This window comes from Amphibalanus amphitrite, unplaced genomic scaffold, assembly GCF_019059575.1.
Source record: "Amphibalanus amphitrite isolate SeventyFive unplaced genomic scaffold, NRLGWU_Aamphi_draft 000009F_arrow, whole genome shotgun sequence".
Taxonomy (NCBI): Eukaryota; Metazoa; Arthropoda; class Thecostraca; order Balanomorpha; family Balanidae; genus Amphibalanus; species Amphibalanus amphitrite.
This window is the reverse complement of record NW_024881505.1, coordinates 1635240-1662118: the sequence shown is the minus strand read 5'-3', so window position 1 is coordinate 1662118 and position 26879 is coordinate 1635240. Positions and strand designations below refer to the sequence as shown.

General features: G+C 51.1%; 1 long non-coding RNA gene across 1 annotated transcript; it reads left to right on the top strand.

The window, feature by feature from the left end:
- The first annotated feature begins 277 nt into the window (after window positions 1-277).
- LOC122380437 lies at window positions 278-25722 on the top strand. The gene is made up of 4 exons (XR_006256331.1): window positions 278-737; window positions 900-974; window positions 25231-25406; window positions 25618-25722. It is a non-coding gene; the product is annotated as an uncharacterized LOC122380437 (long non-coding RNA).
- Window positions 25723-26879: the final 1157 nt, after the last annotated feature.

Here is a 26879-nt window from a genome sequence, read left to right as displayed (position 1 = left end):
ATGTGAGCTGGCATACGCCGAATCGCGATTCCGGCCAAACATGGTCTCGAGAAATATGCCACAGGTCAAAGGTCAGTTGGGTCAGAGTCATGAAATTTTTAGGTTAGATGTAAAATTGTTGATATCGAGGGTACCGAAAGTTTCGGCGCGATCGGCCGCTTTTTGCGCGAGTAATTTGCGGAAAACCATGGGGTTTTATCCGACCCCTTCCCCCTCCCCCTCCCCACAAGTGCGATGGTTAATAAGGTTACTGTTACGGCGCCTGTGTGGGACGCTCGGCGCCGGGGCGAACTGGCGGGGAGTGATGTGCGCGCGCGCCGGGTGCCGGTGCTCGAGCTGCGGCTGGCGCTCGGTGCCGGGAGGACTGGTGCTGTGAAGCGGGTAGCGGAGCAGTGTTTCCCGCTGAGCGGACTCAGACACATCTGCTCGCTCGGGGGCCGACGTCCTGCGGAGCTCCGCCGCGCTGCTCGCTGCGTTTCTTCTCCTGGTGGCGGCGCTCTCACCACCACGGACATAGTGCGTCAGTGACCGCAGCGCCTCTGGTGGCGAGCACCTGAACCCGAGTGTCAGTCACCGGACTGCAGGTGACGCTGTTGGGACGCAGTGGGTGTGGTCGGGTTCTCGAATGGTCAGATCAGCTGTTCGGAGCCGCCATTCGTTTTGAGGAGGCGCCATTCGTTTGAGGAGGCGCCGATTTTGTGTTGATGCATATTCTGCCTGTCGCTGCCAAACAGTCGGTAAGAATTCTATCAAACGCGATGAATTTGCTTTTATTTGTATTTCCAACGTACCTATCGTCTGATTTTGTGGTGAATTTCACTGAATAAGGAGCGGCGAATGATTTATTTCTCAGTCTCAGCCGGTGCCTTTATTTACTCTTGGTTTTGTGTTTCTTTCAGAAACCATGCTATTTCGTTGGGTGGAATAAACCCTTTGGTCGAGCATGCGTGTGACTCAAGGCAGAAACAGTTACGGTATGTATAATTTACGCTTGTCATCCTATTCCTAATGAATGTGTCTCAGAAAATATGCATCATATAAATCACGAGGTAAAATTATTCGCCTATGTCCGGAACATACCTATATCGTGCTGTTTGCCCTAGCGCTCCTCGAGTGGGGTGTTAAGATACTATAATGTGAATATTCCGTGTTCAGGCAAGTTTCGGCAGCCAAACTAGGCGTTGTCTTGTGCAGAAGAAAGTGGCGTATTCGATAGGATATATTTCGGAGTGGAAAAGTGTGGAGAACATTGTTGATTTCCTACATTTATTTAGAATACCATTCCTTCAATATGGTGTCTGTAAGGGTTTTTTTGTAAAGGGCATTTTTGTGACCTTAGTAAGGTTGTGGCATACTTTCTGTTTGCCATTCCATTCCTAATAAAGGTGCCTTTCAGACGATATGCAACCTTAAGACCTCGCAAGATTAAAACCAACAGGACAGGACAATGAAATTGAGCTATACTTTCGGGCCTTGCTGAGCCCATTGAGTAATCACGCATGAGTGTGAACTTTGGGCGCATTTTTCCTAGTTTTGCTGTGGACATACAGATAAAACAATGGCCTATATGACAAATTCAGACATTTCTTAGCCCTACTGACACAAAAATAAACAAAAATCCAAAAAAATATTTTTTGAATTAATAAGCGCTAGATCGGAAAAATCCCCACTGTGCAGTGGGGGGGGGGCATATGTTACCACCCTGTTGCGTTTTTTGCGTGTGAATAAAAAACCGCGGCGCGTAGCGCCGCGCCGCTTGGAGTAGCTTTATGTACATCAATTTTGGACAATGTGTGAAATTTTTGACCCCAGGTCATGTCAGGTCAGGTCACCAGGTCAAGTTAACTGACCAAGCCTAAAACAGTTTGCAATAATGTCCAGCCTGCAGTGTTTGTCAGAAAGGTTTCAAACTTGGTGGATTGCATGATGTTATGAGCGCCAATAATTTGTGTATCTCGTTTTTTTTTTATATCCGTGACCTAATTTCAGGCCAGTGGCGTGACTTTTCCATTATAAGTCAATGGAGAAAAACCAAAATGCCTCTAGATCCATGTGTACGCATAGGAACAGTCCAAATATTTCAGAATCACAATGATTTGGACCACCCGTGACGACCAATGTGTCTCTTTTTTTTTGCTGATAGCCTCTAGAAAGGCCATCCGAGATCATTTGAGGCTACAAATAGATTTTTGCCAATATCTCTCGATCGGAAAGAGATAGTTCGCTGGGGACGGCCTCATTGTGCTTGTCATGCCGAGACGTATCGATTGATATGCACCATGTCCATGACCTTTTCCGGAGGTCAAATTTTCAAGTTGACCTTTCAAGGTCAAATTATAGTTCATTCGACGCGTCTCGGCGAGAGGAACACGATTCTGGCAATAGAAATGTCGTGGCTTTTTTTAATCAAAAGTTATTGTCCAAAAACACTTTTTTGTAAACACAGTTATTTTTGGAGTTTTTGCCCTCTGGAGGCTAAACCATTGACCTGAGGTCATTTTTGATGATGAACTTATCAAAAGAAGAGTTCAATCATCAATTGTTTTTCCATGCGTTCCTGAGATCATGGCATGTTTTCTGAAAAATATAATTACAATTCGCAAACTTTGACCTTTCATGACCTCTGGTGACCCCATTATTGCTCTAATATGAAAAATGACTGAATGACTTTCAAACGTGCGCATCGAGAGCTATCGACTGCTTTTTACCGCGCCTTGATCTAGCCCTCTTAGTTTTTGAGCTAGAGGTGGGTGGTAACATATGCCCCCCCCCCCCCCCACTAGGGCGAAGTTGGCTGAGACTGCCACTGTGGCGCGGGTTAACCCTATTAGTGGCAGGGGGTTGTTTTCATCCACCCCTCAGGTTTTTCGGGAATATCTCCGAAACCGCTGAAGCTACGATGCTGAAAATTTCTGACTTTTCCTAAAACTAAATTGGGCACATTCCCTGAAAATTTCAAGTTCATATCTTTACCAGGGGCGGCTCCAGAGCACTGGGAATTGGGGGGTCCTATTCGTGAAACGAGTCATTTGGGCGAAGATCACGATGCTGATGTATTATAACTGTATGCACCAGTTTTACGAACAGTGAATGAAAGGCATCATGTGATAACATATACAAAGTTATTGTGCGTCCTCTTTTGACACGTTTTTGCTATAATAGGCGGATCCAGGCGTCCAAAAAGGGGGGGGGGGGTTCATACTGAAATGTACAGTACCATTTGATGAGCGGTTTCGTAGTAGTTACATTGCCAGAAAGCGATCAAATGCACCATGCCATGTATTTGTGAACACTTACAAGCGATGTTTTCCCCTAAAACCATAGGCGCGTCCAGGTGCTGAATATTGGGGAATAATTAGTAATTACATCTGTATCCGCCTATGATTTTTGAAAATGCGTATTTTTAGGATCCATGTCAATTCCTGGTTCATTCTCTATCGATCGGCAAAAGTTGCGTTAACATTGGTTCAGAAACCTGGCCGTGATAAACAGTCTAAAATGTATCTGCAATTTGCCCGTTTTTACCCCCTCTACCCCCCTATTGACATTTCTTAATTCTTATTTTTTAGGAATGTAGATCACGTTGAGCGAAATCGAATGCCGTTTGAATTTGGAAAATCGGCCCGTTAGATCTCGAGATATCAGGGGGGGGGGGGGGGTCGTAAACAGCCCCCCCCCTGCCACTAATAGGGGTAGCCAGGAGCCTGCCACTAATAGGGTTAAAAGGGCTATCAAATGCGCTTTTTCGCGGTGCTCTAGCTTTATTGTTTCCGAGTTGTGCGTCGATTTGTTGAAAACTGTCGACATCTGACCTACAAATCGGCGAATTTTGGGCTTCAATGACCTCTGGTGACCTGACCTTTGACCTGACCAAAACAGTGACTAAAGTGATTTCTTTCTTATTTTCCGTCCTTATTTTTAACGCTCTTTCGAACGCCGCCCGTCCCGTATGGCTATGTGGCCCAGGACCCGAGTTAGAAGGGGTTGTTCAACACCCCCCCCCCCAGCAGGGCGTGGAAATCCATGACCCCCAGCGGGGTGCGGGTTAAGCTCGATATGAGTTCACAATTAGTCATAGCCGATTTCCTTGTTTATGTTAGTTGACTGATTGGTTTGAGGTTTTTTTAACGAAAGAATCCGATAGCCCAAAAGACCACTGTGACGTTCGGCTCACCGACACTGACAGTCTGTGTGTTGGTCTGGGTTGTGGCCCCCGGAGGTGTAGTGGCCTGAGAGGAAAGTACTAAGGTCGACTACCGAGTTCCAATTACCCATAATCGCCTTTTCCCCCTGGAGGTAACTCTGCCCACCTGAGCAGCCGTCGGACGGGATCTATGTACATATGTATGGCGCCGTGCGGACAGGTCTCCGAGAGCCCCCTATACCATGCGCCCACCCCCGCCGGTCACCTAAACAGCGACGTACCCACCCGAGCAGTCTAGCCTCCTCTCTCCTTGCAAACAGCTGCTCTTAGGCACCCGCTGCAGTCGCCTCTAACCTGCAGCTGGTAGCCAAAAACAGCCCAGATATGCGATAGAGTGTTAACGACGGCCCCTCGTCTGAGCGAGAAGCTCATGGGCCAGCACCGACACGGCTAGAGCTGAGGCTAGTTTCAGGCTTCAGCGCCCTCTAACACGTAAGTGCGCGGTGTTGTGAAGGGATTCGTGGAAAACATCTGATGAAATTCGGTAAGTGACGTGTATTGCTGACCCATTGAAAACATTCAGAAGTGCAGTAAAATATCAAACAAATAGGTGGGCTTCGTGATGTGAATGAGACCACGACAAGACACATAACTGTAGGTGATTACTTTTCATGTTATATACATATAACATGAAAAGTAATCACCTAACCTAACCTAACCTAACCTAACCTAAACTAAACTAACCTAACCTAACCTAACCACATGTTGAAAAGTGAAACAACGATAATATGATGATAAAATCCACAACAAACACGGGCATAAGACCATATAATGCTCCAAATTAAAGCCTAATCACACTGTAACTAGTAGAGAAAATCCAGGCACGACAGAAACACTTCAGCTCTCAGGTGCAACGGTCGATAGCAACGCTCAGCTAGACAGACGCACTAAACATCTATACAGGAACGTCATGTCACCTAGCATTCGTCCCATTGGCTGCTCGTCACATCTCTCTTCCCAGTAATGACATAATATCTCGGGGAAATCCCTCCAGACATACACATGAATGCACCACGCAGTCATACCCTGCGACTGTGACTAATCCACATTCACATGATCGCCCGCAACAGAGATGTGTGTCGACTGTGCCGCCTTTAGTCAGTTAACCGACACGTTAACTGAGCCCTTCCATCGGCGCGGGGTTTGACATCTGCAGATGTCACCGGACGTGATCGTTCGCCGGCCCGAATAGTTCGACCGATGAGTAGCGGACGGCGGTTCTGCTGGTTATATTGACAATGGTGCGGAGCCTGCAGAGAAGAGCAGTCCATCTGCAGCCATGAGAGCTGCGCTTCTCCCAGCTCCAACCCCGGCTCGATGGTTGACCGATCGGGTCAGCTGGTGTGGTGACAGCCTGTAACACGACCATACGGCACAGCATTAGGAGCACTGTTAGATACTTATTGTCTTAGCGCGAGTGTGACGAAATAGTCCGGAAATTTCCTGGTCGGTTCGAGGTAACAAGCTGACTTCAGTTGTATTTGCAAGTTTGTACCGGAGAGACGTTATGAGAACGCTTGGTCCAGTCACTCGCACTTCCATGAGGTCACTGGTAAGTCGTAGGGAACACAATTTTATTGAGATAGGCACGACTTAGTGCTCAAGATAGGCAAGCTTGGTATCGGGTTAATGTGGATAGTTACTTTTTCCAGCTCGATTGGGCATGGACATAAGGGGTCGTGTGAATTGAAAACTTATTAAAGGGACTATCCCACCTTTAACATGGGGTTTGAGTTGAGATAGCCAAGTTTGCGGCGAGGTTCAGAAACCACTATCTATCTAGGTTGCAACCCCCGCGGCCTCTTGGTGTTGAAGAAATTCGTTCCCTTCATTTGAAAATGGGCCTTGCGCAAGGCCCTATCTTCAACATGGAGCGACCGTTAGTGTGACGTCACCTCGTTTAGTCATTCTGATTTAAATGGGTTTGTTCGTTGAAAAATCGCTTAAAACTTGGTCTGAACTTTGTTGTGGTGCCTACAGAGTAAAAAGAATCAGCTTTATGACAGTAATGTGGCCTGGGGAAGGAGGTAATTTTGGGCTGTGACGTCACATATTTGAAAGTTTGTGTTTGGAATATGGGAAGCCTAAGATGTTTAATGAAAAATAAAAGCCAGAACCGTGTTCCTGGTCATCCAATCTATAAAGTCGGACACAATTTAACTGGTTTTAACAACATTTTAGAAGGTGGGATAGTCCCTTTAATAGAAGCTAGCTATAATCATAATTATGGCCATTGAGATTTACATACACTTTCTGCAAGTTGCACGTTTGTACAAATCTATCCTAGACACACGTCAAGATGGCAACTTTGCACAATGAGTGGTACTGGTGAGCTCACTTAGCGTAATTTGGCATTTTAGGGATAACGTCAAAGTTGTCAGCACATGTCCGTGAGTCTGTGTATGAGTTATTACTTATTGACCGTTAAATACCCGCACAATGTTTAGAATTATTATATTTTGGTACAATGCAAAGTAACCTATGATATTCGCGTCTATTTTATTAGCAAGAACATTTAAAATCATGAACTATTTTCCGCCTGAGCGTTTTGCCATGAATCAGCAATGTCCTGGTGTCAATCGCTGAGCATCAATGGTGATTGAAGTCGCAGAGAAACTTCCTTCATGATAAGGTACAGATCGATGGTGTCGACAGAAGCGGCGATCAGGGCAGACGAAACGAAGTCGCCAGTTTCTGTGAACACACAAGCACAATGGTCAATACCTATCAACTGCTGACATAATGCTACTACCAATCCAATTTAACATCTTAACCGTTTCACCTCGCGTTGGTTGACGAGTGACGAGCAGTCAAAATACGTAGCAGCCGTAGTGGAAGGAAAACAATAATGGTAGCCGTCGTGGTAAAGACAGAGCATAGAACGGCGCGGAGCACAGAAGAGCCGCTGCGGAGCAGAAACCGACCCGGTAACGACAGTTTAGAGAACGCCGGGGCAGAGAGCGCCGGGGCAGAGAGCCCCGGGGCAGAGAACGCCGGGGCAGAGAACGCCCGAGGCAGAGAACGCCACGGCAGAGAACTCCACGGTAGAGAACGCCACGGCAGAGAAGCCCAACGCGGTGATGTGGAAGCAGAAAACACCACGAAGGCGTGTGAGGCGCCGCGGTGACGCGCGTAACGCTACGGAGGCGATCGCCGTGGAGGCTGGTGCGCCCGCATCAACGTGGGGGCCGATACACCGATCGTCGTAAAGGCGCGCGCCTCGTCGCCGTGGAGGCTGGTGCCCACTGGCCACTGTCGTGGCCCAGGTCCCTCGTGTGGCTACTTGACTGGCCCTGGCAGAGAATATGATTGCCCTCCACCCTCTCCCCCCCCCCACAGTAAGGGAATGTTCCCTTCTTGCCGAAGAAGGGGACTGTTAGCGATCAAATCATGTTCGCTTCTCGTTCCGTGTGCTTATGCTGTCAACTAACTACTTTACTCTACGATGGTTGTGGTGGTCGGCCACCGCCCGTTGTAGTTGGCCCCGAAGCTCGGCCCCGTACACTCTCAGCTCTGGACCAGCAGGGGCAGTATAGCACGGGGCTCCGAGGCACGCGCTTGTACTCCGGGAGATCGTTGGCCGCTGTCTGCTGTCTTCTGATCACCACCGTCAATACATCAACGGACCGACCCCCCTCTGACTCTGTCCTGGGAGGTGGGCGAGCCGAGTCAGCGCCAGCATCACGGGAGAGAGAGAGAGAGAGAGAGAGAGAGAGAGAGAGAGAGAGAGAGAGAGAGAGAGAGAGAGAGAGAGAGAGAGAGAGAGAGAGGAGCAGCTTGTCACAATGGTGCCGTGACCCAGATAAGGACTTCAACATCATCAGATGTCCTTGCTGCCTCGGAGCCCAAGACTCAACATTGTCGCAAACATGTATAGTTCTTAAGGATTGTATGTGCTTGTTTGTATGTCTGGTGTACGCATGTAATATTGATGAGAAATTGTGTATGTTGCAGACAGCCGACCATACTCTCATCGCCTGTGCAGCATACCGTCCCACTCCTCATGGGCCACAATGGACTGTCACATACACACGGCTGACCGTGCTTCACGTCTCCGCTGCCTGGGCAAGGGCCCGGCCGGCAGCCGGTACGAGTCCACGACATCGCCACTGGTACCTGACTACACGGCGATTCTCTGGCGTCGCATTCTCGGGACCACATCAACCGAGTGCGGTCCAAAAGCGCCATACAAGTCAAATCGCCACACAGGGTTCGGTACCAGTACATCGATTCGCGACGTCTCCATTGACTTCTGCTCGCGCATCATCCGGAGGTCACCTCTACTACCAGATGTCTCTGCCGGCTCCAGCCAATTGTCCCCGCAATCACTGGCTGCCAACAGTCGACATCACCGCCCGCTCCGGCCGGCCGCGCCTCCTGTCGCTGTCCGCTGACGGCGACCTCATCGGCTCCGTCATGGGCCGAGACCTCGGACATCGAGATCCGGAGGACCTCCACATCTCCACGCTGCGAGCAAGTCACCCATCAGTTCGGGACGTCTGCCTCTTCACCCGGTCGTGTGTTGTGTATGTTCTGACGCCTCCTATTGTCGGCTCATGGGGGGAGGGGAGGTAATGTCGCAAGGCTTTGTTCAGAGGACTAGTGCGACAAGCGCGTATGGCCTTGGTCAGGTGCGTGCGACCACTGCAGGTCCGGGTTCAACGAATGACCGGCTCTGCAGAGGCTTCCGCGCGGTTCCTCGAATAGGCCCACACGCTCGCCGCATGACGTCCCTTACATGGTCGTGATGTGCGTGCAAAACCTTGTATATAAAGCGTGCATGAATTGTCAAATACACACTGTGCTCGAGACCAGCTTTACGGACACACTGGCACGCCGAACCTCCAAGAAAGTCGGCAATCTCCGGCCGACATCGTCATACCCATTCTGCCGCACCAGCCCCAAGCACTGAATCAACGACCGAGCTTTGGGGCCAACTACAACCAGGAACTCGCCAACCCAAACGGCCAGTGCGCTTGTTGGGACGCTCTCATCCCAGCCCTCCGCCTGCTAGAGCCCGTAGGGACCGCCAGAAACCGGGTGTGCTCCTACCACAGAGACTACCTAACTCGACGTCTGGAGTGCGCCACCAGCAACTTTGGGTGCCACTACCAGCCTGACCAACATCGGTGCCAGCACTGCAGCATCTGCCATAGCTGCAGCTGTGACTTGGTGACCACTTCCGCGCCCGGCTTCCACCGCTGCTCCTGCAGATATTGTCTAGCCAGGTGCTGTACACTATCTATACTTACAGCCTCTAGACCCAACGCCCACCAAATGTTTATCCGGGAGCGCCGGCATATCGTCCTTAAGCGAGCGCAGTCGAAGGTCAGCTGCCCGAAGTAAAAAGCTGCGACCCCAGCCCAGCCAAACCAAGGACCCGACGAGACGACGCAAGTCCAGTCAAGAGCGACAGCTCCGGAGGTCTCTGACGCGGCCACCAGCACCCAGCCAACTGAAATACCGGCGGCCATAGTCAAGCCACGCCGCCGGCCGGCTCAGCCAACTGCCGGGGCGCCCAGGAACCGGCTGCGCAACCAGCCAGTAGCCACCACCACTCGTCCTGCCACTACCGATACCCGACCAGCTGGAGGAGGACGACTGGTGAAATGGATGGAATTCACAGCGCCATAAGAGGCTCAAGAGGTGCCGAACGCGTGTAACGACAACGACACCAGCGCCACAAGAGGCTCAAGAGGTGCCAAGCGCGTGTAACGACAACTACACCAGCGCCACAAGAGGCTCAGGAGGTGCCGAGCGCGTGACTTACAACACTGGCGTCAGCGGGCCGGCCTATCGGTCCGCCATCAGATCAACCCGGCGGCAGGTCTGCTGCCTCTAGCACTGCCGCAGCCGATACCAGACCAACCGGAGGAGGGCGACTGGTGAGACGGACTTCGCTACGTCAGCAAAGGACAAGTGAGCACCTCACACCAGAAACGAAGCCCAATTGTCAAATATTCGATCAGATCTTTCTAGTCAACTTAAATAGAAGAGTCGGAGACCTACTAGAGGTACTAGTCAGGCGCTACGAATATTCTTTTTAAAGTCAGGCCCCACGTTCAACAGAGATATCAACAAATGATCTGTTGGCGATCAAATAATGTATCTTAACTCCTTTCTCTTTCCTCGTGCTTACGCTGTCAACTAGCTTTATGTATCTACGACAGCTGTGGTGATCGGCCGCCGCCCGCTCGGCGTCGCGTCACGTGAAATGCGGCGGCCCGCCGCCAGCCATGCGTTTTTGCTCACGTGTCGTACAGCCTTACTCCATCCTGCACCCTCATAGATAACACTTTCAACCTTGCGAAATCCTATTCACTACACTAACCGTGTGACAGATGAGGCGGCCCGGCTTCGCACGCGTACACGACTATGATAGTGATCAGGCGCTGAACTTGCAGCGCTGAGCCGGCCGCCCTATGTTTTACATCCACACGTGTCACCCCGTGTCTTACATTCGTGCACGCGTGCTCATCATATATAAAGTCCTGTGTCCGACCGAAATACATGTAGTTCACCAGCAGCCGTCTTTACGGAAGGTAAGGGCTAAAGGCCCCGCTGACATTTGGTGGCAGCGGTGGAATTCGAACCCATGCCTCCGAAGAGACTGGTGTCTCAAACCAGGACTCGCCTGCAAACTCCAAAAACTGAACAAAGGTCCATACAGAGTGCTACATTTGACTAGTCCCGTCAATGCACGCATCTAGCATCTGGAAAATTCCGGTGACGTACAACTTGTACACGTCAACCGATTGAAGAAGTTCACCGGGGATCAGCCGTTCGGTGATCCGAAACCTCCTGTGGCTCACAGTGGTGAAACTGCTAACCGTTCCTCGGCGACGCTAACAAAAGCAGCAATACTGGCGAGAACCCTCCCATTACGCTGCTGGCCGACCCAGGGACCCATGCAGACCCTCAACCCGAGAGACCGCAGGAACCGAGAGAGGTCCGAGACAGAATGCCGCAGCAGCGACGGCTTGAATTGGTAGAAATGGAGGAAATTTACAATGCCCAAGGACCAGCGATGGAACAAGCTCCACCGCATTATAACTTAAGGCCAAGATCCAACTTACGGGCACCTCCAAAATATGGTCAGTAACGTAACTGCCAGTTATATAGAGAAGAGCTCTCGTCCTTGTGCTGAGGAAAGTGAGAATTGAGAAAGAATATATTATAGAGCTCCGGTACCGTAAAAGAAAAGAGAGAAAGTATCAGATAGAGCTCAAGAATAGCCAAGGACAAAGATTCTTATAGGTACTATTGCTTCCAAATTAAGCTTGATTCGCGCCTGGCTCTAGTACTGCATTGAATACCCTCCCGAACCCCTCCCGTATCGCCAGGGTAGCTGTCCCGGTGAGGTGCGTGTAAGACTGAAGCAGTGCGTGGACCTTGTGACTGTCAGTCCGCGCCTGGGGCAGGGACACGGGTGTGACCTGTGATAATGGCGGGCACGTGAGCGTGATGCATAGCTGGGTCATATTCTATCCAATCAGGGATGATGAGTGCGCCACCGTGCTGCAGTGGTCAGGCCGATGATCGGGTGGGGAGCGCTGGATGGGCGTGTTACGGGTGAGAAAATATTTGGCGCGCTTGGCAACTTGAGTGCTACACGGACTTACGCTAAACCTTTTCACATTCTCAGAAGCAGGGAATCAATTTACGTCCTAGACGTCGCTGGCCGAGGAGAGTGCCTTCTCATACATTATTTTTTTTCCGATTGCACGAAGCAAGCAAACAATAGTTTTTTTAAATTTTCGAGCTCGAATGCCGCTTACCACGTGTCGCATACGTGGCCCAGGAGCCGAGTTAGTGGGGGGAGGGGAGGGGAGGTGGTTGGCGCAAGCACCTGCTTGGCGCGGGTTAATAATTATCTGATAAATATTTATAATATATGTTCAGATTATACTGACATTATTGTTTTAAATCATACTGTGCTTATGATTATTACACGCAATATTAAAACTAACGCAGTCAAATCACCCCGCAGTAGAGCAAAAAACATTCTCAGACACCGGTCAAGCCCGGGCCGGGGTCGGATCACTGATGCCCTCGCTTCACAGCGACTTCTTTCTCGGCCGCTGGACTCGCCCGCCGGCCATATGTGCCCTTGACCTTTGACCTACGATGCGGGTCCTGGCTGAATTCCGTTCCGATCGCGCGTCCAGCTGCACCACGGTTGCGGCCCGTCTCTCGCCCGGCGCTGCGCCCGAGCGCCGGGTCATGCCTCTGACGTCAGAGGCGCCCGAGGCCAAAATCGCCGAACGCTGACCGACCACAGGTCACGTCCGCATCCCTACCCGCGCGTTTGAAACTCCCGGATGACACAAGGCCCCGGATGTCAAACCTCTGGTCTATCGCACGGCTCGCCGAGCCGGGTAGGTATCTCGGTAAAACTCGGTCTTCGGTAGGGTATTCACTACAGTACTGGAGCGAGGTGAGGATCAAGCTTAATTTGGAAGCAATAATACCTGTATATATGGAAGCGCTTCCCTTTTGTACATATCCCTTTAGTAATAACTATAATTAACAATTCATGTTGCAATAAATTGCAATGCAAAGACAAGCGATGAAATGAAATGACATGCAACGTCTTGAATATGGTGTTTCGTGTGACCCAGGAACTTCTGTGGCCAGGAAGGACGGCTTAGAAATCGTCCATACCGTAACAGATGAAAATCGACAGTTTGTTTTGCCCACTACTTTCCGCTATAATGAAGGATCACTATCTTTTACTTTTGTGACAACCGATGGTCATGTTTTATCTGGCTCAGTTGACATTCCTAGTTCAACTCATTGCTCTCGTATTTCGTGCACCTTCTGTGCCGAAATGTTGTCAAACTTGTCGTGTCTGCCTTCAAGTTTCCAATATCTAGTATAAGGTTCCTTCATTTTGACTACAGGCCTCCTTCTGATTTATGTACGGTCTGCATTTAGCGCCATTTTCTCGATGCTTCGAGCATTCATCTGGCTGCTATTTACAATTTACCGTGCTTTCCGCACCTGCTTCCGCCTCGCCATGCGCACTGGTGCCATTTGAGGCACCTCGACTCGTTCTCACATACGGCGGACATTTTCGGTCATTACTGCTTTCGCTAATAATCCAGTTGAGATGCCACCACTTCGAACGCCGAGCCCCCCTGGCCCCTACTACGTCTCAGTTAAAGTACAGCCTCGTCCTCTTAGCTTGTTTTCTTCCTCCCTTGCTTGCTTCACCCATACATGATCGTCAAAGTAATTTCTTCTCGTGTCTCAGCGTGTCAAACCCCTGCTAACGGTAAACAATCTTGTGCTCTGTCTGGCCAAGCCGAGGTCACCTTGTCTAACATCGGTTCCACGACTTGTCTTTTCTTCTCTGATGATAGTGGCTCAAATATGTACTATGTCGGCATTAAATTTGAAGACGTCTCTTGTCAATCGACTACAATTCATCAATATAATGCCTTTCCAGTTTCAGTCCATATTTCGTCTAAACTGATTTGTCCTCACTACGAATATTGTAGTTGGGAAGCCCATTGCGTCCCTATAGGCGACATCACTTTCAAGAAATAACCAAGGAAGCTCTGTCTTGGCCTGGAGTTACCTCGTGTATTTCAATCCCTGCCAAGACTCGCTTTTGCTCTGTCATTCATTATGATCCCTGTTTACATTTCCGTTGGTACCTCGTTCCACAATACAATCCCACATATCGTGTGGATAAGATTACCGGCCATACTTGCCGACCCACGATTACTATTTCAGAAGCTATCAACAACAACTTAGTCAACACTTTTACATCTTGTAACAGCCAGACACGGATTCTATTTTTTTTTTGCAATTTTGTAGAATAGCATTTTCATTTTTTATCAGCAAACTGAAACGCACTCGTTCTCCTCCCCACGCGCCAGTCCAGGCCTGCACGGTGCTGGGCTCAGTCGAGTGTGAGTCATCTGTTAGTAGAATGCAGCGGTCACCGCGCCGCCGGCCACCGTCCGCCGGCGCGCTGCCGCTCGGGTGTGTCGCTAGACAAATATACAGTTCATGCGCCTGCGGCCGCCAGAGGTGTCGAAATGTTATTTTACTATTAAGCAGTGCCAGTCCCTGCGCGGACTAGAGAGCTCTGGTGGCTATCGGACCCGAGACTGCCTGATGGAAAAGAACTGGAGTGGGCGTAACCGGGCAGAGCGCACTCTGTACTGGTTTGAGCTGGTAACGAGTGGCTCGGCCCGGGTGCGTACGACCCTCTGTTCCGTACCGAGAGGGGCAGTCTGCGGCGGGGCTCCGAGGCGCGCACTTGTACTCCCGAAGAAGGTTAGCCGCTGTTCGCTCTCGTCTGATTGCCGCCGCCAACCCGAACCGCCAATACATCAACGGGCCGACATCACTCTGACTCTGTTCGGGGAGGTGGGCGAGCCGCTACATCAACAACATCAGAAGGGAGAGGAACCAGCCTTGTCACATTGGTGCCGTGACCCGGATCAGGACTCCATCGTCATCTGATGTCCTCGCCACCTCGGAGCCCAAGACTCAGCATCACCATACCAATTCTGCCTCATCAACCCCAGGATCGGAACCAACGACCGACCTTCGGGGCTAACTACCATCAGGACTACGTCAACCCAAACGGTCAGTGCACTTGCTGGGACGCTCTCGTCCCAGCCTTCCATCTTTTAGTGCCCATCGAGACCGCCGTACAACGGGTGTGTACATACCACCGAAAATACGTGGCCCGACGCCTGGAGTGCGCCACCAGCTGCAGGTGTCATTTCCATCCCGACGACCATCGGTGCCAGCTCTGCGGCATCTGCCACAGCTGCGGCTGCGATCTCGTCACCACCTCCGCGCCCGGCTTTCACCGCTGTTCCTGTAGATACTCTCTAGCCAGGTGCTGTACGCAATCTGAACTCACAGCCTCTAGACCCACCGCCCACCAAATTTTTATTCAGGAACGGCGGCATCACACCCAAAGACAGGTGCAGTCAAAGGCCAGCTGCCCAAACGCGACCGCATCTCAGCCAGAGTAGGGAACCGCCGAGACAGCCCAAGTACTCGCAAGAGCGACAGCTCCCGAGGTCAGGACGCGGCCACCAGCACCCAGCCAACGCAAATACCAGTGGCCATAGTTGAGCCGCAACGCCGGCCGGCCCAGCCAACGCCCCGGGCGCCCTGGCACCGGCTGTGCACCCAGCCACCGCCACTCGTCCTGCCACCGCCGACGCCCGACCAGCCGGAGGAGGACGACTGGTGAAAAAGACTCCATCAACGCGCCTAGCACAAGAGGCTCAAGAGGAGCCGAGCGCGTGAGCCGACAACCCCATCGACGCGCCTAGCACAAGAGGCTCAAGAGGAGCCGAGCGCGTGAGCCGACAACCCCATCAGCGCGCCTAGCACAAGAGGCTCAAGAGGAGCCGGGCGCATATACCGACGACACTGGCGTCAGCGGGCCGACCCATCGGTCCGCCGACAGATCATCCCGGCGGCAGGCCTCCTGCCGCTAGCACTGCCGCAACCGATACCAGACCAACCGGAGGAGGGCGACTGGTGAGACAGACTTCGCTGCGCCAGCAAAGGACAAGTGAGTACCTCACACCAGAAACCCTAAAAGCCCCATTGTCAAATTTTCAATCAGATCATTCTAGTCAAATCAAATTGGAAATAACATCAACATGGATCCTCATATTCTAGCAGAAATAGCGAAATCAGTACGTGACTTGGAAAAAGGACAACAGATTGCACAAATGATAGATTTAAAGAAAACGTTCGACGGATCGAGTGCCGATGCCCTAACAAAATGGTTGCAGATGATGGACTATGTTTGTGTCCGCTTGGATCATGACGACGCCCAAACGCTCCTAGTTGCCTCACAGACCCTGAAAGGTATGGCCCTTGACTTTTATATGGAAAACAGCTCGCAGATTACCACATGGCCCCAGCTCAGAGAGGTCATCCTAGACAGGTATGTACACCTCAACCCGGTGATAAGATCAAAGCAAAAGATTAGGACGGCCCTGCAACAAACAAACGAATCTGTCGCTTACTTTGCCGAGAGGATCAGAACGTTAGGGAAACAGGCCTAGCTGATCGCATAAACGAGATAGAGGTAACCGAGACCCTTACCAACGCTTTCATAAATGGACTGCGCGACCGCCGACTCCAAGAAAATGTTGCCAGAAAAATGCCCAGGACTCTGGCAGAGGCCTACAAACACGCTCATCACGAGCAACAGGTAAGAGAGCACGTTTCGCTGTTCAAGGACAACACTCAGGGCTCTGAACCAATGGACTGCGATGCACTGATTAAAGAAAAGGCAAAGGACGACCACATTCAACAACAACTGAACCAGGTGACTGAAACTCTAAACAATATTTGTTAGGTTCTAGTCGCCCAGAACCAGCCACCAGTCCCACAGCAACAGCCTCAGTTTCAAGATCAGCGTTTTCAGGTTCATCCACAGGTTTCACAGCGGTATCACAGCGGACAACCCCACTTCCAGTCACCCAAAGGTCAAAGTCAAGGTAACCGTGGTCCCTCTAACAACCGACCTTCACGACAGGAGTATCGGTGGACGAAAGACAACAGGCCCATATACTTCTATTGCGGCATAGCTGGACACGTCCAGCGAGCGTGTCGCAAACGTAGGGCAGACTCAGAGAACGCAAAGTCCCATCAGCAGCACGCATGGGAGGTATTGTAACAGCCAGACACGGATTCTATTTTTTTTATGCAATTTTGTAGAATAGCATTTTCATTTTTTATCAGCAAACTGAAACGCACTCGCTCTCCTCCCCACGCGCCAGTCCAGGCCTGCACGGTGCTGGGCTCAGTCGAGTGTGAGTCATCTGTTAGTAGAATGCAGCGGTCACCGTCGGCCGCCGGCCACCGTCCGCCGGCGCGCTGCCGCTCGGGTGTGTCGCTAGACAAATATACAGTTCACGCGCCTGCGGCCGCCGGAGGTGTCGAAATGTTATTTTACTATTAAGCAGTGCCAGTCCCTGCGCGGACTAGAGAGCTCTGGTGGCTATCGGACCCGAGACTGCCTGATGGAAAAGAACTGGAGTGGGCGTAACCGGGTAGAGGGCACTCTGTACTGGTTTGAACTGGTAACGAGTGGCTCGGCCCGGGTGCGTACGACCCTTTGTTCCGTACCGAGAGGGGCAGTCTGCGGCGGGGCTCCGAGGCGCGCACCTGTACTCCGGGAGAAGGTTAGCCGCTGTTCGCTCTCGTCTGATTGCCGCCGCCAACCCGAACCGCCAATACATCAACGGGTCGACATCACTCTGACTCTGTTCGGGGAGGTGGGCGAGCCGCTACATCAACAACATCAGAAGGGAGAGGAACCAGCCTTGTCACAATCTGACCAAGTTATCACGAAATCTGGCATTGAATTCAGCATCTTAGGTACCTATGACCAGCCAGTTTCCTTGTCATCTCCTTACTCCGTGCAAAATATCAATGACTTTTCCGACTCCCATTTGGAATCCGCTTCCCCAAATTCCCAGCCCATTCCTGGACAATTAGGGGATATCCAGGCCTCGTCGTCACTAGCCACCAACTTCATTGTCAGCCCTCATATGGTTGAGTGTGACAATTACGAGGCCACCCTACATTGTCATCTTCCCCAAAGTTATGTATCTTTTCTCCAGAATCAACGAATTCCAGTGTTTTTAATCCAGGCCCAGGCAGCGTTGCACGAACGCTCCTGCGAGGCGGGCGCCGAGAGCGGACCGCACCGTCAGCGGCCGCAGCTCACCCTGCAGCGATTCTTCTCTTCTTGTCCGTCTCCAAAACCATCGTTTTCACGTCGCGCAAATGCACCTCAGTTAACCTCTAGTGTTGGTCCTCCGGAGAAACAACAAACCCACGAACATGAGCAATATGTAAAGCGTGTATTATGGCGTTGTTCAGACTCTTATTGTAGATGCCTGTGGAAGTATGTAGGACACAATACATAAGCACGGCGTGAAAATGAGAGTAATCGGGGTTCAGTGTCTGCCTGCGTAAGTGCCGTGCTGCGCTGTGCACCCGACTGCTCATCCGCTGCTGACTCACCTGGCTCGAGGTAGGTTCCCGTCACGAAGGGATTGTCGCGGGCTCACGAACATCCTTCGTTTGGATAAGACCACCGGAGGATATGTTATTGCTACCACCGAAAACTGCCAGCGGTGCGACCGGCCGAAGGGGGGGGGGGTGACCACGCTCTCGATAACTGTTTGCTTTCTACTTGTTTTATGTGTTGTCTCGGCGCTTTTACTCCGCGCTAGAGGCACACCTAATGCATTTTCTATCGTTACATAATGTGTATGCTGTGCTTTCGCTTTCTCCCGTCCGTTAAAAGCCGGCGGCTGTGCGTGTGTTAGTAGTACATCGAAGGGACCCGAAAGCGGCGCACGTTGTAGCGGCTCAGTCCCTGTGCTCGTGGCCGTACCTACTGCGAAGAGGTGCGTCTGCGGTGCACCCACGACGACGGTGTGCCGCTGCCCCGACGCACCGGTATTGGCTTGATATTGGTGTTGCCTTTCAATCTACTTCTACATTTATCGGAAAGTGGTTTGATTTCGGCCCTTTACAATAAGTTATTCTCTAAAAACTCTTTCACGAACATTGTCACCGGCATAGCGCGGTTGTGTCAGGAACAAATTGGTCCTCCAGGCCGGACACTAGTGAACTAGTGTTCGGATGAGTGAACATTCGTACGTTGCGAACTCCAGTGATGAGCGCACAGTCGAGCAGGCGAGCTCCGAGTATAAGGGCCGACACCTGCAGCGAGGCCGAGTGTTCGACAGCATCTGGGTCAACGGCATCGCGTATCAATGACCTGCGAATAAAGACCGAACTCGCCAGGCTCAATGCGGTCCAGGTGGAGAGAGCGGCCTAGCTCCAGCATTCTAGCTCCAGTCGTTTCGCAGATACTCCGAAAAACCGTGAGGGGTGGATGAAAGCAACTTCCCTGACGCTAATAGGGTTAAACCCCAAAGGAGGAAATCCGAGAATCTTTATAGAAAAGGGAGGGATGTGAGAAATATTGGGCAGCATTTCTATCCCAGCGTCACTCAGACTGGTGAAAACTGGACAGCCGCGCGGCTGACTGTTCTGTTATCGGGCTGGTACCGTCGCTGCTGCACACCACACAATATATGGAGCCGGAGACCGGGAGCCGGTACCACCAGATTAAAACTGGCATCAGCAAGGTCGGATAAACGACGAAGGGGCAGACGTACGGCACTGAGTGGCATACCGTTCCGGAGGAGGCCTCTAATAAGTAAGCAACATTGCCCTGAGTCGGCCGACCGGCTGATAAGAGCTGAAATTAGACCGCTGGCGAATGCCTTATCTGTGTTTGTGTGAGCTGCGAGGCATAACACAGGCACAAGACGGAGAAACGATGCTCTCACTCACACACACCACACTCGACAACACCCACTATGCAACACTCCACGCTACAGCATGCATCATAGACCGGGTGGTCTGCCCCAGCCAGCTCTCGGGAAGCTGCGCTATGGGGACAAATGTAGCTGACCTTTTTTCAGGAAGTCCGTGTCATTTGGAACCAGCATGGTGCTGGAATGCTTGGTGTATTATTCTGTCGATATTCATATGAGGGTTGTGCTGGCTGCCGTTTGCCGCAGCCGGCCCAGCCAATAGGGAGTGAGCGGCCGCCCCGCCCCGCCTCGGTCCGGGTAGGGCCGGGCGGGCAGTCTGCGGCCAACGGCCGGCGCCCTGGGCCCGAGATCGGACAGCGACTTGCACTTGTTACAGTACGGCTTCATCAAGCCCGAGTGACTGATGGCGCTCGGTATCCACCAATCAAGCGACCGATAGGCGCTCAATAGTCCCGTGATTCGGCCACTGATTCGGCAACTTTAATTTGCATCGGCACTCTGTTTCGGCAACTTGTCTATGTTTCGACTGAATGTTTGACTGAATGATTAGCGCCAGGTATTTGGTGAAAGATGTGCTGGGCCAGAAGGGTGATTTTCCGTTTATTGAGTAGGTCGTGCCGTCTACCTACGTCCCTGAGAGAAGGGTGAGTGCTAGATAGGATGGGCAGCCTACGGACGTCTCTTGGAGGAGGACGTCACGGGACCGTCTGCTCGCGTGGAGCAGGACTCGCTGCCCGGACGCGTAGGAGCTGAGGAGAACTGGTGATGGGGCCTGCTTCACCTGTTTACCAGAGTGAGCAGCATGGCAGAGGGTGGTCTTCTGGGGTCAATGCTCACCAAATTATATACACTGGCAGGGTAGGAGTGGAAATTCTCGGCTAGCTTAAGCTATAGGCATTGGCTGGGCGTGCAGTGACGGTAGCAGCTGTAAAGTGTGTGTCATTGTTTATCGCCGTTGCCTTGCATTAATTGCTGCTTATATTTTTTATGGGTTTAGGCTTAATTAGTTCGTAGTCTAATTATACCTGCGTGGTGGCTATATTTCATTTTCGCATTTTCAACGCTCATTATCTTTACCGCTCCCCGCTCGCGCTCAACCGCTCTCCGCTCGCGCTCAGCTCAGCGCAGCCGACGCCGCGGCCGGCTCGGGACGTGTCATAGTTTATTCACGAGGTGACTCACTGTCTCCAGCACTCTGCGCCGCGCCGCCGGTGTGCTATCTACAAACGTCAGCTTTTAGCCTGTCTTCTGTCAAACGCGCTCTAAGGCCTCTATACCTAGAAGTCAGCTGCTGTCTGCTAAGTGTCGTCTCATGTCGTTGCAATGGTGCGTAGCCGGATGCTTTTAACACCACGGAACCAGCGCGTGAGGCACAAACTCACGTGACGCGTGATCGCAGGAGGCTTCCCGATGGTTCGACTTGCGACGACCAATCACAGTGTGCAAATCTTATATAACGCTAGCTCCAGGCCAATCGTGAGCTGCCACGCAGGGTTAGAGGGCCACCGCCCAAAGTAGGAACGGGGTCGAGCAGAGTGGAGCTCTGACCACCCTGCAGAGGGTGAGATCAGAAGACCCTCGGCCGTCACCGAGACCAGACGTGTGCAATCGAGTCTGAATCGTGTGTGACCCACCAATACATCTGTGCCGAGAAACTTGAATCTGCAAGGGCCAACACCTGCCCACCGTGCCCCAGCCCTGGGCCCGTGAACGACGGCGTGCTACACAGCAGTTCACTGGCACAAGCGACAATCCATGATAATGAGGTGGTTCTAGCATGTGAACAACGGAACCAATGGGGCGTGTAAGGCGGCAAACCCCACTGCAACTGCACTGCTACCGGAGTATGAGAGTTGAACACTCCGGCGACTACAAGAGGGTAAGGCCAGCAGCAAACCCGATCAAAAGCACATTTACTTCAGGAGGTGACCGTAGCAGTCGATAAGGAAAGCATCTGATGTTCCATCCAAGGTAGGATGATGACTCGGTCGATTTGCTTCATTAGACGGATGCAGAAGCAGCGAATCCGACCAACAGCTTGCTTACATACTTCAGGAGACTGCAGCAGACTCGAGAAAGTCGTTGTCTTTTACGATCTGTTTTCAGACCAGCCAACCGGAACCAGATGCCCTGCACTTTGCACAGGTGGAATACCACGATAGACCGATGTTTCGCCACGTTGGTATAGGAGTATGGCTTTAGGGAGCAGCGAAGGAACTCTCCTAGTGCGCTGCTCTAGCCAGAGCAGGATGAGTGCTCCACATCACCCCACAGGTCAATTTGAGCTGACCGATACCGGCATACTCCGTCTGCAGCCTGGATGCGAGGCATCCCTTGGATCAATTAGAGTGCCAAGTTACGTAAACGGTAAGGGACAGTTCAAGCTCAGCTTGCCGGTTGCACCGATAGTGGATCTATTCTCACTTAACTTTTCCATGAGTCTCTGGAGAAATATCACCCCAATCGGCTTGTCAACATCTCGTCCTTGTTTTGAGCCATCTCACAGAATTCCACAGATATCAGTAAAGATGCAATAAACTGCAGAGGGCTTGGAGTGTCGGCCTTGAGAAGCCTTTAGACGAGATCCATGAGGATTCTCGAATCTTGAGCCCAGGACATAGCCACGATGTTCACACATCAATCGGCCCTCTCGATGCCCTCAGGTATTCGCACTGGCACCGGTGACAGAGTCGCCTCAACAGCGGTATCAAGGATACCTACCCAAAAAGGTCCGCACTGAGACCCTAAACTCTTGGCAGACAGGTTGGCTTTGCAACACTCCACGCTACAACATGTACGTATCCTAGACCAGTTTGTCTGCCCCAGCCAGCTCTGAGTACATCTCTCCCGTTGTTTTGGCCAAAAAACTGACGGAAGCATACGATTTTGTATGAGCTACCAAAAACTCAACGCTATTAGCAAAAGGAGAACCTTTCCTCTACCAAAAACGGATGAGCTCTTAGCGAAAATAGGAGAGAACCGACCAAAGTGGTTCAGCAGTTCTGATTTGACAGCCACATTTCGTCAAGTGCCAATAAGGGAACAAGACAAACACAAAACTGTCTTCGTACTTCCATTCGGGCTGTTCACATATCAGGTCCTGCCGATGGGCCTTAGCGGGTCCCCAAGGACTTTCGCCAGGTTGGGACAGGAAATATTCGGAGGAATGTGTCGCCAAGTGCCAATAATGGAACAAGACAAACACAAAACTGTCTTCGTACTTCCATTCGGGCTGTTCACATATAAGGTCCTGCCGATGGGCCTTAGCGGGTCCCCAAGGACTTTTGCCAGGTTGGGACAGGAAATATTCGGAGGAATGTGTCGCAGAGCCTTGCTCCACCCTGCACCCTCACAGATTACACTTTCAACCTTGCAAAATCCTATTATCTATGCTAATCGTGTGACGGATGAGGCGGTCCGGCCCACACGCTGTGTCGAGGAACGAGTTTATCTCTACTATAGCGAAATTAAAAGCTGCGAGCCCGTCTCTTTCTGTTTAGAGACTCCTACTCTTTCCCTTACCCAGAGAAATGAGACGGTCGCCCAGTCCACAGCCATCATTCATTCCAGTGGTCTTTTCGATTCTTTTCTCTCGACCGCTTCTTCCTTGGGATCTTCCACTTCTTCCACTTATTCAACACTACAGCAGGTCGCCGCTATCTTCATCTTTTCGATGGCAATAAATCTATGCCGTCGCTAGCCAATATACATCTTGGCTATATCGTTCCTTCGGCTGCTCTTCGAGACATTCATTTTGGCTATATCACCATGTACTTATACTTACGGCTGATGTCATGGCGGTGTGGCGGCAATTATCTTGATGTGTTGCCACGTGCTTTATGTGCATACTTGCATCCTTTTAAGCCAGATCGCCATAGACGGAAATCATGTATAACTCTTAAGGATTGTATGTGCCCGTTCGTATGTCTGATGTGCACATGTGACATTGATACCGACCATACTCCCATCACCTGTTGCGGCATACCGTCCCACTCCTCATGGGCCACAATGGACTGTCACATACACACGGCTGACCGCGCTTCACGTCTCCGCTGCCTGGCCAAGGGCCCGGCCGGCAGCCGGGACGTCCGGTAACTGCCGAGCCAACCACACCGCCACTGCCTCCGTTACCTTCGATAATCCGAAACAAACAACCCAAAACGAACAAAACGCATCTGAGTCGGCACTACGGTGGAAAGGTCGATGGACCAGTCGCGACAGTTTTCTTGAACAATTTGACCTCAAACACCTCAAGGCGGCATTGAGGCTGGAAGTAGAACACCTATTGTGCGAATTCGAAAGTATCTTCGCATCACATGTGTAGCATCTAGCCCTAGCTTCCACTCACCAAAATTTCAAAATCATGCTTGTCTTTGTTCGTACGATGCTTCACCGCTCGGCGGCGCACAAACGCGATGTAACATCTGGATCTTGGCAAAGGTTGACAAGTGTATATAAAACTGCAAACTCAGCCGACGATGACCGACAAGTGCGCAGCGATGTAACATCTGGATCGTGTCAAACGTTGACAAGTGTACATCGAACTGCAAGCTCAGCATGCGTCACAACCGACGATGACTGACAAGTGCACAGCGATATAATGACAGGCGACATCTGCCTCATATCACCATAGTAGGTACTGCAAATGTGTAATGACGTTGCGTTTATGTTAGGTAACATCGGTGTGGTGTCAGCGCGCATATGCACACAAAGAGATCACGAGGCCAGCAACGTGACCCGTGCATATAAAAACCTGCTGGCAAGAGGTAGGTCAAGTTAGTCCAGACCAAGGCACTGTACAGTCAAGACCTCAGTCAAAGGGCGGCGCAAGATCCACCGGGTCATACGTAAACGTGTCCCCTGCTCGGCCAAATAGAAGGAATCTAAGACAACTGAGTTTCTTCTGATCCGAGTCGGCTTCACCACCACCGAGAATTGCAACAGGGGCACCGTGCTACACAAGATTTCGCTCTAGGGCAAGTCCAGATCGCTGCACATACCATTACCCTGCGCACCAGCTCGTCACAAGTGTATTGCCGTTACTATCGATGCTCGGAGGCGGAGCGCGATGAGCTGCACCGCCAGCTGCAGCTCATGCTCAAACATAACATCGTCGAGCACGCCTATGACGGATACCGATCACCCGTGTTGCTGGTAAAGAAGCCAGGTGCCTAATCAGCCTCAGACCAGTATCGCCGTGTACAATCGTTCGTAAAATTGAACGAGGTAACGGAGCAGATTAGGTACCCGCTGCCAAACATGATGCAGATATTGGAAGATTTGAGAAGGTGTAGCGAGGGAATTTAAGAGCGGGGATCCTTTGTTTCATGAGAGAGCTTCATTCCCTTATCTTATCTTCAACAACTTCTTCTATGTCCTTTTCAGTATTCGTAAAACCGCTTCCTCTCATCAGCCGCCATCATAAGCTTCATCATCTTCACACAGCTTTTTTTAGCTAATCCTCTTCCTTCACGTCGACCCCTGCAGCACGTTCATTTCCACTGCTGTCAGTATTTCGAACACCGGCTCAATTCTTCAACTTCTTCCTCTTCTCCATACCGTTGACCTCCAGCTCATCAACTTCGGGTTCGGCGGCTTGTGCCAGCCTATCAGCTTCACAATTTGAGAATCATCAAAGTTATTAACGGCTGTGATGGTTCCTTGCAGGGAAATTTGGAGGTCGCCCGCCGCGACATGGAGCGGGCCCGCCGGAGAAATAAGGAAATAATTCAACGGCTTCGGAAAATCATCTACACATTACATTCCCCAAACTACGCCCGGCCAGAATGGCTTGATGGGGAGGTCGAGTGGGCTCTTCTGGAGCTCTCTTGAGCCCAGCTCAGGTAAGGATCATCAACGTTGACTTATCCAACGTTTAACGCCATATACTGTTGAATATTTCGGCCAACTCTCCACAACCATTTTAGCATCCGAGCTCCGATATCAGCTCTTGCCCCCCTTTTTGATTACTGGGGCTTGTTGTTCACAATCGGTAGTGTGCGTAGCTGCGAGGGTCTATGATTTACTTCTAACACCAATTTACGTTTGTTACAGATACATCGGCGAAGTCGTTTGTCTGAAGACCCCCGTGCCTCGTTTGTCATAGTTGAGTTTTGTCATGGTTGACTTGAAATACATATTTACGAAATTTCCCACCTGTATCTGCGCTTTTATTCAGTGACAGCTAAAATTTCGAAGGTAGCGGAAGCGACCACCGACGAAATCACGTATTAGCGGAGAGCGTGGTGATCATACGACTGAACGATAAGGCGGCGGTGCACCGCCGCTGTGGCTGTGGGTTGAGATCAGTTGGAGATGATATGAAACGCTAGAGCAGTGTCGATGTAGCGCCCCGTTCCACCGCTGAACGTTAACAATTTATACAATTGTCACCGGGACACACCCGTTCCGAGAAGCAGCTTATTATGGTGGGACTGTTTATAATTGGCTCTTATCAAACTTGACATGTGTATAAAAGAGAGCCAACTCGCCCTTCCGGTTCTTTTCAAATGTCGACAGATGTATAAAGAAGTATAGGGTCAACATGCGTCACACCCAGCGATAACTGACAAGTACGCGGCATTGTTATGATAGGTGTGTTCTGCCTTTTGTCTCCATTGTATATGTAACGAATTAAATCACACTCTGTATTGAAACCCATGTTGAAAAGAGAATACTTCAAGCATCGATTTCAGCCAAAAAAGAACAAAACGTCCGATCAAGAACTTCAGACTTCAGCATCACTCGAAACTAGCCGACAACAACAATAAGGCGCAAAATACCAGCCTTGACCAGACAAAGGTCACGTGGCTCACCACGACCGCACCTCCCAACGCGGCAAAACACTCAACTCCAATTCGCACATCCGTGACATCAATTAAATGCAACACAACAAAACGACGCAGATCTAATAGCGAGTCACAACTAAATTCACAACATCCTCCCCGCCTTTGGATTGCCTTGACAATCCAAACCTATTTTGCCTCAATCCGTCCAGCCCTTTCTCATTCGAACTGTCTATGAGGGGACAGAGGTAAGAAGAGGGGCGCGCTGCCTGCTGCTGTCAGGTGGAGGGCATCAGTCGAGTAGTCCCAAGTCATAGAGTCTCTGGACTGCCCGGGTCCTCAAGTGCCCTCCCTGGGTTCGAACCTCAGCAGACCTGGTCACCCCATCTCTGCCAGGGAACAGCTTAGTGACGGTCCCCATCACCCACTTCATTCGGGGAACGTTATCCTCCCTGACGAGTACCACCGACCCCGGCTGTAGCTGACCTTGATGCGAAAACTTGCGCACCGAGTGAGGGAGGTTCCGCAAAT